At 41.0% G+C, this 9,744-nt stretch overlaps 1 protein-coding gene across 2 annotated transcripts in view; it reads left to right on the forward strand.

The window, feature by feature from the left end:
- ST3GAL6 (ST3 beta-galactoside alpha-2,3-sialyltransferase 6) overlaps nt 1-9,744 on the forward strand; it is a 39,126-nt gene that overhangs the window by 2,663 nt on the left and 26,719 nt on the right. The window contains exon 1 of one of the 2 annotated variants that reach the window (XM_009329721.1): nt 2,956-3,170. The exons of the other annotated variant lie outside the window; for it this stretch is intronic. The gene's annotated coding sequence lies outside the window, so the exon portion shown is untranslated. Of the gene's footprint in view, nt 1-2,955; nt 3,171-9,744 lie in introns of those variants that run through there. 2 annotated transcript variants of the gene reach the window in all.

The following is a 9,744-nucleotide window of genomic DNA, read 5'->3' on the forward strand; positions in this document are numbered from 1 at the left end:
GTTATGGAGGAGCAGATGTGTGCCACAAAAGAAGTTCATAGCCCTGCTGTGACTCACAGGGATGTGTGCCCTGTGTTGTCTCAGGGCTTACCTGTTACTCTCTTTATCTTCAGAGGAGATACTTGCACATACAGCCCCGGGGCAAATCTGATGCTCAGCAGAGATCAGGTAGAGGAGGATAGCTAATCTGTTTAAAAATACTACAGTCCTGAAGAAACTCCTGTTTATTTTGCTGTAGCATTTAAGGACTGTTGAAACTGAGAATTGAACAGTAAAAATAGAGACTCTGTTTCACCTACAGCAAACTAGACTTGGCTTAGAAAGTAACAGATCAAACTGATGGAGGGAGCTGATGACATGCAGCAGAAGGTACCACGTGAAGCCATCGCTGCAGCAGGGTCTGGGCTGCGTGTCTGCAGCATACCCCCGCCCCCCCCCCGCCATGGGTTGTGTTTAACCTTCAGTGAGGATTGAAGTCTGAAAGTCCTAAATGGGCATCTCTGTGTAGCAGTGAGAAAAGCGTATAAGCTTTCCCAGCATTCCTTACTGACTCATTTAGGCAGCTTTCCTCCCAGACAGATGGCAATTGAAGATTACAATCAGAGATAATTAGCTTTCCTCCTGTATAGGTAAGGAAACTAAGGTGCGTAATTCAGGGCTATGAACTCCACTGTAGGATGAATACCCACTAAAAGTTAGCACTGCAGTACAGGCTGCTGTAGTGTCATTTTATAGCTCGGTATACACAGAAATATGTAAATGAACTTGTGCAAACTTTTTCATAAGGAGCTGAGTTCCCTTACAGCAACTAACAGCTGCTCTGTGAAGAATTCCAGTTCTGGTTTTATGTCTTTTAGCTTGCTCCTTTGTCCTGGGTTTTTATTGTGAATTTGATTTCAGCTTTGTCTAAGGAAACACGCAATTAATGATACTCTGAATGCTGAAGTCGGATACACCTACATCTTTGTTCCCCTTGGAAAGCTCATTACCTTACAAATAACTTTTTTTTTTAACACATGTAGACTTGCTGACAACGTTTCCCATTCAGAAAAGATGTCAGTTAGGACTTTACGTGCTGTATTAAATGTTCTTCAGGACTACATCTTTCAACTATGCTATGTATCTCATAGCTCTCAAAATCCTCAGGATAAGTACTGTTTGGATATTTTATGTGGTAGTTTTTCCTGTATTCACATTTAAGAAATAAAGCACTAAAAGCCTTTAGGGGATCAGATACAGGCTCTGCTGCAACCTGTACAACAGTTCTTTGTTAGCTCAAAAACACTTTACGTCCACAAAGTGTTCTTATAGTTATGAAGTTGCTCATTAGAGCTTTTCTTCTTATGGGTTTTCGTGTTGTTTTTGTAAATAATATTTTCTGAGCTTTAGTGCTAAGAAAACAAAGCTACATATAAAGAAGGCTTTTGAAAATAGCCTTAATATTTACAATATTTGAGCTTTTCCGGTTTGGCACTGTCAGTTTGGGTTTAGCTTTCTTACAGTAGTTAGCAGTTAAGGTGTGTATTCTGATTAATTTTCAAGATCCAAAGGCAATGTGAATGTATTCATTGCAATGCTGAATTGAGAGCACTGGAAATGTAAGGCATTAACATTATCAGAGAAGCTGCTCAAACTGTTGGTGTCCTGCAGCTTTCTCCTGAGCTGGCAGGATCGCTGCCCTGGGAAACTTCCAAGACTTAGTAGTAGTGTAGGGTAAGTGCTACCACTTATCTCCATTTTCCTCCCTCCCTGAATTAATTTAGCTTTACACTTTTCACTGACTTGTTTTGCTGCATTCCTGAGAATCCCAGAGCTCTCCGTTGGCACACATGCATCACAGCAGATTGACTTGCAGAGTCTGCTGTTGGGGTGAATTCCAACTCAAACAGCTGGGGATTTGGGGTTTTTTTGGTGGTGGTTTTTTTTTTTTTAGCAGTTGAGGCAAGATCGGGAGCAACGCAGCAAAAATCAGTGAACATAGTATGTTTGGGGCTCTAACTACAGACATGCTTTGCATTTTATTTAAATGAAAATTAAACTGTTTAGTTTTGTATGCTGGTAGAAGCATGTTCACACCTATTTGCTGGGCCTCTTAATCCACACAAACATACATAACGTAACTTGTTGCTTTTTAAAATATAGGGACTAAAAATTCCGGTAAAAAGAGCTGTGGCATCAGATGATGGCAGTCCGTGCATATTTGGACTTAATCTTGACTGGGGTTTGCAAATACTACCGTGAAAATTAGTCATACAAAAAGCACCTGTGTCTCTAGGGACAGATTCTGATACCAGAATCAGGATTTACACTGTTATGACTAAGTGAGAAATTAGTCTGATTTACTTAGGACTTACTGTTGATGTAGATGGGGAGCATTTCATTCTCCAGCTGCTGGTAATGAAGCAACTAAATTAGCCCTCTCAGTTACCTTTTTTTTTTTTAAACCCAAACATTATTCCCTCTGCCCTTGAGAGTCCTAATTTTGCTTGTGAGTGGGTGTGGTTTTTTGGTGATTTATTTTAGCCTAGGGTTGAGATTATTCTTTATTTTCCCTAAGCTGACTGGTAGATGTAGTTTTTTAATTCCCAGCCATTTTTGTGAGAGCTGAGGTTAAATCTTTAGCCCCAAATCAGCCAGAGCTGGATTTTTTAGATATCCTAGGCATTATTAGAAGACACTGTGCCTTGTTTTAAGGTGAACTTCATGCTGTAGTGAATGTGCACCTATAGTACAGATAAAATTCTCTGGTTGGACCTTTACTTATTTAGATTGATCATAGTTGGGGGGGGGAACTTGTGAACTGATATGGTTTGTAACTGAACTGTTTTGAAACCTGCCTAATTTGGCTCTTTCCAGCCTTTTCTCCTTCCACTTTTTCCCATCTTTTCTCTCTGAGAAACCTAAGAAGGATTGTTCGTTTGACCTCAAGCCTCTGGCTCTGCAGGCACTCGTGGACAGAGAACAGTGGGTGTAAATGAGTAACTGATGTTGTAGTGGAATGTATATCTTTCTGTTGATCATTTTCTGTTTTCTCAAGCATTGTGTAGTATGTCTGTTGTCTTTGTTGTTTAAGAGGAGGTGAAGAAGCAGAACAACTCAAAACCATGACACTGTTCCTTCAGGAAGAGCAGTTCAAGTTGACAGAAACCTTTTCAGTTACGCAAATCAAGGTATGAGGAGCAAATGACTTGAACTCAGTCCCCCAGAACATGTTGCATGGCTTGTTTATATTCCAGTCTTTCTGGAAGAAGAGCTGAAGGGAGAGGGGAAACATAGGCTGAGAAAGAACAGTATTGTCACCACAGTATGCAGGAGGAGCTGTGTGGGTTTATAGGACCTGTTCTTGGTGTATTTTGTTCTATCATGTATTATACCGACACCTATGATGTGTAATATATAAATAGCAGCCTAGCTTAGGCTGGCTAAAGCTTTAAAGGTTAATCTGGGCGAGTACAACATGGCTGCAAGAAATCTTTCAGTGAAGGCTGTTACTGAATTTGTGATTTTTTTAATTTTTTTTTTAAAAAGGTGTAGTTGGAGCTGGATTTTTGGCGTTTGCTTTGATTGAAGCTTTGGGAGTTGAGGAAGCAGAGCTATCCGTGCTCCACTCATACCTGCTTTGGACCTTGCATGCACAGGTTAGCTTTTGACCGAACCCAAAGTAATTGTTTTTTTTACTGCACTGTATCTCTCTGGCTGCTGGGCATGGCAGTAACTGCTGGTCTGTGTTCAAGTGCACTGGAGGAAGAAAGAGAAGAAAAAAAAAAAGGCGAAGTGTGTTGGGGGAGGCCTGTGGAGGGACAGGACAGGGAGAGCATATGGAAATGTCTGTCCCCAACTTCTGTGCACCTTTACATAAATTGGCCACTTCCTTCTAGTCCTCATCTCAAGGCACAAAAGCAGGCAAGAAGCTGAGGCTGTGGACTTGATCTTATACTTGATCATAATTACGGGAAAGGTTTCTGGAAATCTGTGATACTTAGAAAGCATCAGTTAGAGGAGGATCCACATTATTGTTCCTCTTCCCCTCAAAGCCACAAGTTGGATTTGGATCTACCCAGGGCTGACTTTTAAACTCAAGTTAGCGGTGTTTAACTGTGCTACAAAAAGCGTGTCCATTGTTGGAATGAGCCCCAAGCCATTTTGGAACATTAGGGAATATTGTTTTCTATCTTAGAGGGGAAAAATAATTAAAAACCAACGTTTACCAGCTGAGAAATATAAAACCAACTGTCTCTTTCATGCTTGCATTTTTAATTGTGTGTCTACAGCATGCAATGGAGCATGCTGTAACCTTGAGCTGGTGCCAGGGATCCACATTGCACTGTGATAATCTGAGCCAAAATATTAGCTTGGATCTCAAGGGTGGCATAGCAACCCTGTGATAGCCCCAAGCTGGAAGTAACATGTTCTGCCTCTCAGCAGGGCTAATTAACTCGGCATCAGGCAGTTACACCGAATACTGCTCCTATTTGAGGGCCATTTCAGTGATACATAATGCCTGTGCTCCATTGTGTTTTGCTCATCAGGGTTTTCTGGCAGGATGCACTGGCTGATGCTTTGTACTCCTGTTTTTCAGCCGTGGAGCTAGTATTTGGTGTCAGTATAGGTGACATTAAATTTTGCATTGGCAGGCCCAAAAGTGATATCTCTGTGAAACAATGCACAGCATTGATTGTGGTAGCTCTGAGAACAGGATCACAGCAGTTTTTTGCAGCCAAAAGGGGGACTGTTTCGGTAAGCTTTAAAGAGCTTGTAGTAACTTGACCTAGGCTTGTACACGTGTCTTCTCGCTATCCAAGAAACAGTCTGATGAGTGCATGCAATCTCTCTTTTTCTCTGGCCTGCCTCCACTGTGGGGCACATGTAAAAGCTCCTGGGTGCCCAGGCAGAGGGAGGGAGGAGGAGTGAAAAAGGAGTTACATCACTGAACAGATGATACAGCACTAGATAAAAAGGAGGTAGGAACAAGAGAGTCTGGGTGTGGTGATAAGGCTGTAAGAGTAAGTCAGGACCTGCAGGCCTTTAGCAGCTTTTGCCGAACTCTCCCTATTGATGGCATGACTTCCTGGAAGGCTACAAACTTGTGTTTTTCAGATCTTGTCTGAAATGTTGAAGGGCTTAGGTTTGGCTAGAACAAGCCACCATACCTGATTTTTTGCATTTAAAGGTGGTAATGGGAATGAGGTGAGAGCGCGCGGGGCTGGAGGTGAAGGTTTGGAGTGGTGTAGGTGCTGCTTTGCCTGTTATGCCCAAGACACAGAGGTAAACTGTGCTTATTCCCAGGCCTGCCTGCAGCTTTCTGGAAGGGAGCTAACCTCGCTCTTCCACCAGCCATCCTGTCTAGGTAAATTAGGATTGCAGGGGGTGAAAATACAATAGATTTGACTGGACTGGGATTCTTTATCAATACCTCTTAGCCGAAGGGTGTGCCTGAGTGGGAAGAGTTTCTGAGCTTATAAGTAGGACTGGAGAGTCACCCAAGAGGGAAAGTGATCTCCTTTGAAGATTTTTGGATAGAAGCAAACTGAAATGGCGATTGTCAATGAAAAATACTGATTAAGTTGCTTTTCCTCCTTACTTGACCCAGCTGGCAGGCATCTTCTGGTAAGGAGCAAAATACTGGTGTCTATACTTGAAAGACAAAAATGGAATGAAATAATCATGAATTGTCCACAAAATGATAAATGTGTTGCTGTCTCTTGTGGTACAGAATAGGTTTCACTATTATTAGGATGATGAAAGGGAGGGAGGCAAGCACTTAGGCCCTAAACCCAATCTATTAACTCTTGCAGCCTGTCCTGAATTAGTGTGCAGCCAGGCAAAAGGTCGAAGGTGGACACAGCTCTAGTCTACATCTCTTCCCCAGTAGATTAATGTCAGCAGAGGCTACATTTCGGACTGTAGTTGCTGATAAATAACAAGGGTTGACTAAATCTACTAAACATCGCTACTACTGTGATACTAAATCTACTGGACATGATTGCTTGCTGTTGAGTACTTGGAAGAAAGATTATCTTGCTATTTCTTTTCAGGTCTTCTGCGGTAGTTGGAGAACGGGGAAGTGTTAGGGGAAACATCAGAAACCTTCCTTAACAAAGAGAAGCTGTCTCTGGAGGAAGACTGTCTTTTTTCACAGTTATCAGGATGCTGTGGAAGTAAATGGCTAGTCCAGTATGCTCTTGGAGGGGAAGAAGGCTCCAGTTTCCATAGTCAGTAAACTCTTCCTCTACTGCTTATCCCCTCATCATTGAAAGAGATTAGGGCAGAAAGAGCCTGAAAACGTCTTATCTTCCAGTGCAGGAAAAATCTTCAACTGCTGGTAAAGATAGTACATGTGGTGTGATGGTGGAAGTCCCCAATAACATTTTGACACGGCAAAACCTTTAGTTTTTTGGTGTCGTGGTTTGTGCAGGCCTTCAGGAACAGGAATAACTGCTTTGGTTTTGTGTGGGGCAGAGCAGGTTAGCACGAATCTTTTCCAATTGAGATGCTGTTAAACTTACCACTTCAAAACCCAGTCACTGTTGTTGGAGAGTTAGAAATGTAGTTTTAATTCAGGGCCACTTTGCTAGAATAATCCAATATATCTACCTTCCTCATTTAAACTTAGTATTTCTGAGGACTTCTGTTTCTTAATAAGCTAAAATCGAAAGGAGCGTTGGAAATGATGAAAAATTTAAGGAGCCTGTGAGGGAAGGCACTAAACTGGCTCAGCCAGTTCAGTACCTTTAAGACTCTGCTGCAGTGTTACTGTATTGTCCGCTACAGCGTTTGCTTCCTGAAGAGGGGGAGAATTAATGAACTATGCATGTACTTAGAGCAAGAACTGGAAGAGTTGATGATGAATAGTGTATAGATTTGGCAGAAGAAATATGTGCCATAATGTGCTCACATTTTGGCAGCTTAACTTGAGACAAACAACGACATGAGAACCTCCTTGGTTGTCCTTCTGCTGCGTAGTTGTTCCACTGGGCATGCACTACATCCTGACCAAAAGGAAGCAGTGCTGCAGGACTGGTGATCATAAGCAAGCCCACAAAATAGTGACTACATCTTAAAAATCCTGATGTTTCTTTTTAAACTTTTTAGTAGGTTTTTATGTGCTTTTTCCACCGTCCCTTTAAATTTCAAGGTCCACTCGAAGCACATTTTTCAAACTCACTTCTCTTCCTCTCCCACAACTACAAGGGCTAGGAATTTGAGGTCTGCGTGAGCTGAAACTTTCACGCTGTCAGTTAATTGCAGCAGCAAGAAGTTCAACTGTCACAAGACTAGATAAGGAGCTAAGATTATTTTAAGATGAGTAGTATTTAATTTAGTAACCACTTTTTAATAAATATTTAATTAACTATTTACTTTAGTAATAGTCAAAGGTGCTTTACAAAATAAGTAGGACAGATGGCAAAGCCTCCTGCATTGTATTATTAACAACCTAATTTTAAGCAAGAAAGCAAAAGGAAGGCTTATAAGTGTTATGAAAAAAGGTGATTGTAGTGTGGTCATGTGATTGCCCAGTCCAACAGCCGTAGTTTCCTTCATGATTATTTTATTCTGTGGCATGGCTGCATCAACTGCATATGTAAGTTGACAGATAAACAGCAGCTATGAGATAGTGGCTTATATCAGATACTGCACTTACTGAAGAAGCAGAATAAAGACTAATTGTAAGTAAAGATGCATCTCTGACAAGGACGTTGGTTCCCCACTTCCACCAAGGGAAGAAAAAATTAGCCTCTGGGCTTACGTAGCTAATTTGTCATATACCCAAATGCATCTCTCTGGTGGGTTGATGGCAGCTGGGGTGGACCCATCTGTCCATAGGAGATGCAGGCTGATCTCTGAGATCTCAATACCATAACAGAGTCTGTCTTGTCTAATTCTGTAATTGTAGCTCTGCCTTGGCAGGGGTGGGAAGTTGAACAGCGGAAGTTAGCTTAGATTCCTATTAAAAAATGCCCATCGATATTTTTACAATGTTTATGCATCCTGTTGCTTGCTTACTTTCAGAAAATTGACGAGCTAACATGCTGTGAATGTCGGGCGTTGGCATGCTGGATTCCTCGCCCCTTTCATTGTGTGGATCACTGTAGGCTTTTTAGAAAGAGGAGGGAACGAAATAGTTGAGTTCCAGCTTTGTCTTCCTTGTTTTGCTTAACCCTGGCTGACCTTGACCTAAGGGCACCATGACCTCTGTCAGTCAGGTTGATGGGCTTAAATCAAGATGCCAGGTCTTGTGTTGTGATAAATAAGCTGGAACGTGACTGTTGTTTTACATCTGAACTGTGTCTTCTCAATTGCCTATTTTCTTGCATCTCTCACTATGGGAATTTTCTAGTGCAATATTTGCATTGTAGGAGTTTGTTTTCCTTTGGTTAACTTTCTGTAACACTCAGCTATTTTAAAATAGGAAGGGAGAGCTGGGAAATGCTGTCACCATTAAAAATACACCTGGAATAATTTCTTCCATAAACAAGGCAACGGTTTGGTTTATTAAACCAGGTTAAGAAAGTCTTCACTAAAAAGACTGTCTTTCTTGACTACAGAACTTTCTCTTCAAAGCACTGAATGAAGCCAGGCACTGTGGGATGGGATGGTGAGAAGACACTTGTGTAATTAAAGACCATTTTATGTTCCTAAGAGCTGAGTTAGGTACACCTGTAATGATGCTACATTCTCATGTGTGTGCGTGTTACCATAAGTCGGCAGATGAAGAACTCTCTAAGACTCAATTTGGAGTTTTAGAAAGCAGGCATTCTTTATTGCGGCGCTGGGTGCTAGGTGGAATTTCCACAAATCAAGCACACCTATGGCTAGATCACCGTTACATTTATACACAGAAATTATAAGGTAGTACACTCCCAGTTACAATGATTGGTTAGTGATTTACATATAATTATAATATCGGTTATGTCATTCTCTTCTGTTACTACCCTTGTGCGGGGGAAGGGTCTTCACCTGGGCAAGGGTCTTCTTGACCTGTGGGTGTGTTTTTTAGTATTATAATGAGGGCAGTTCACTTCAGGACACCTTAAAAGTAAGTTTTGTTGCCAAGTTGGCCAGCTAGATACCTGCCTTGCCAGGTTGTCAAATAACTCATCCAATATACAATAGAACCTGGGGCTCTGGTTATGGTCTAGAGGGTCCAGAGAATAGGGGCTTCAAGCAACAGCCTCGGATAACAAGTAACACAGCAACCCATACATAACGCTAACATAGAGGCTAACTTATTGTAATCAAGATGTTCTTATAGTTGATTATTTCACAACCAAACATAAAAGATTCAATAAAACTTAAGATAATCTTCAACATGTGCACCAGGCTGAATGTCCTACATAAGATACTGAAAGTTGTTACAGATTTCTTATGATCCCATTTGAAGAACAATGTTGACTTACATTCTTTTGTTTTAATGATTTTTTTTTTGCAGGCTGTACAAGTATCTTTGTAAATACTTTACAAACAGAATAATTTTTTTCCCCTCTGTGAATAATACTGTTACAAATAATATTTTTGTTTTCAAAAGACCCTTTATGGGCAGCTTTGCCTTGTCTTTTCTCTGTTTTGTAGCTTAGTCTGACTCTACAGCAAGGTTCTCTTTTACATTGAAGTCAGCAAAATCAGGAATTTAATCAGCTGTTAATTTAGCAACTTTATCTGAAGAGCTGGTTCATTATGTTCTGTTGTTGTCCTAGTGTTGAAGATTATCATAAGTTTTTATGGAATCTTTCTATATTTTGTGTT

This window comes from Pygoscelis adeliae, unplaced genomic scaffold, assembly GCF_000699105.1.
Source record: "Pygoscelis adeliae isolate BGI_AS28 unplaced genomic scaffold, ASM69910v1 Scaffold120, whole genome shotgun sequence".
NCBI lineage: Eukaryota > Metazoa > Chordata > Aves > Sphenisciformes > Spheniscidae > Pygoscelis > Pygoscelis adeliae.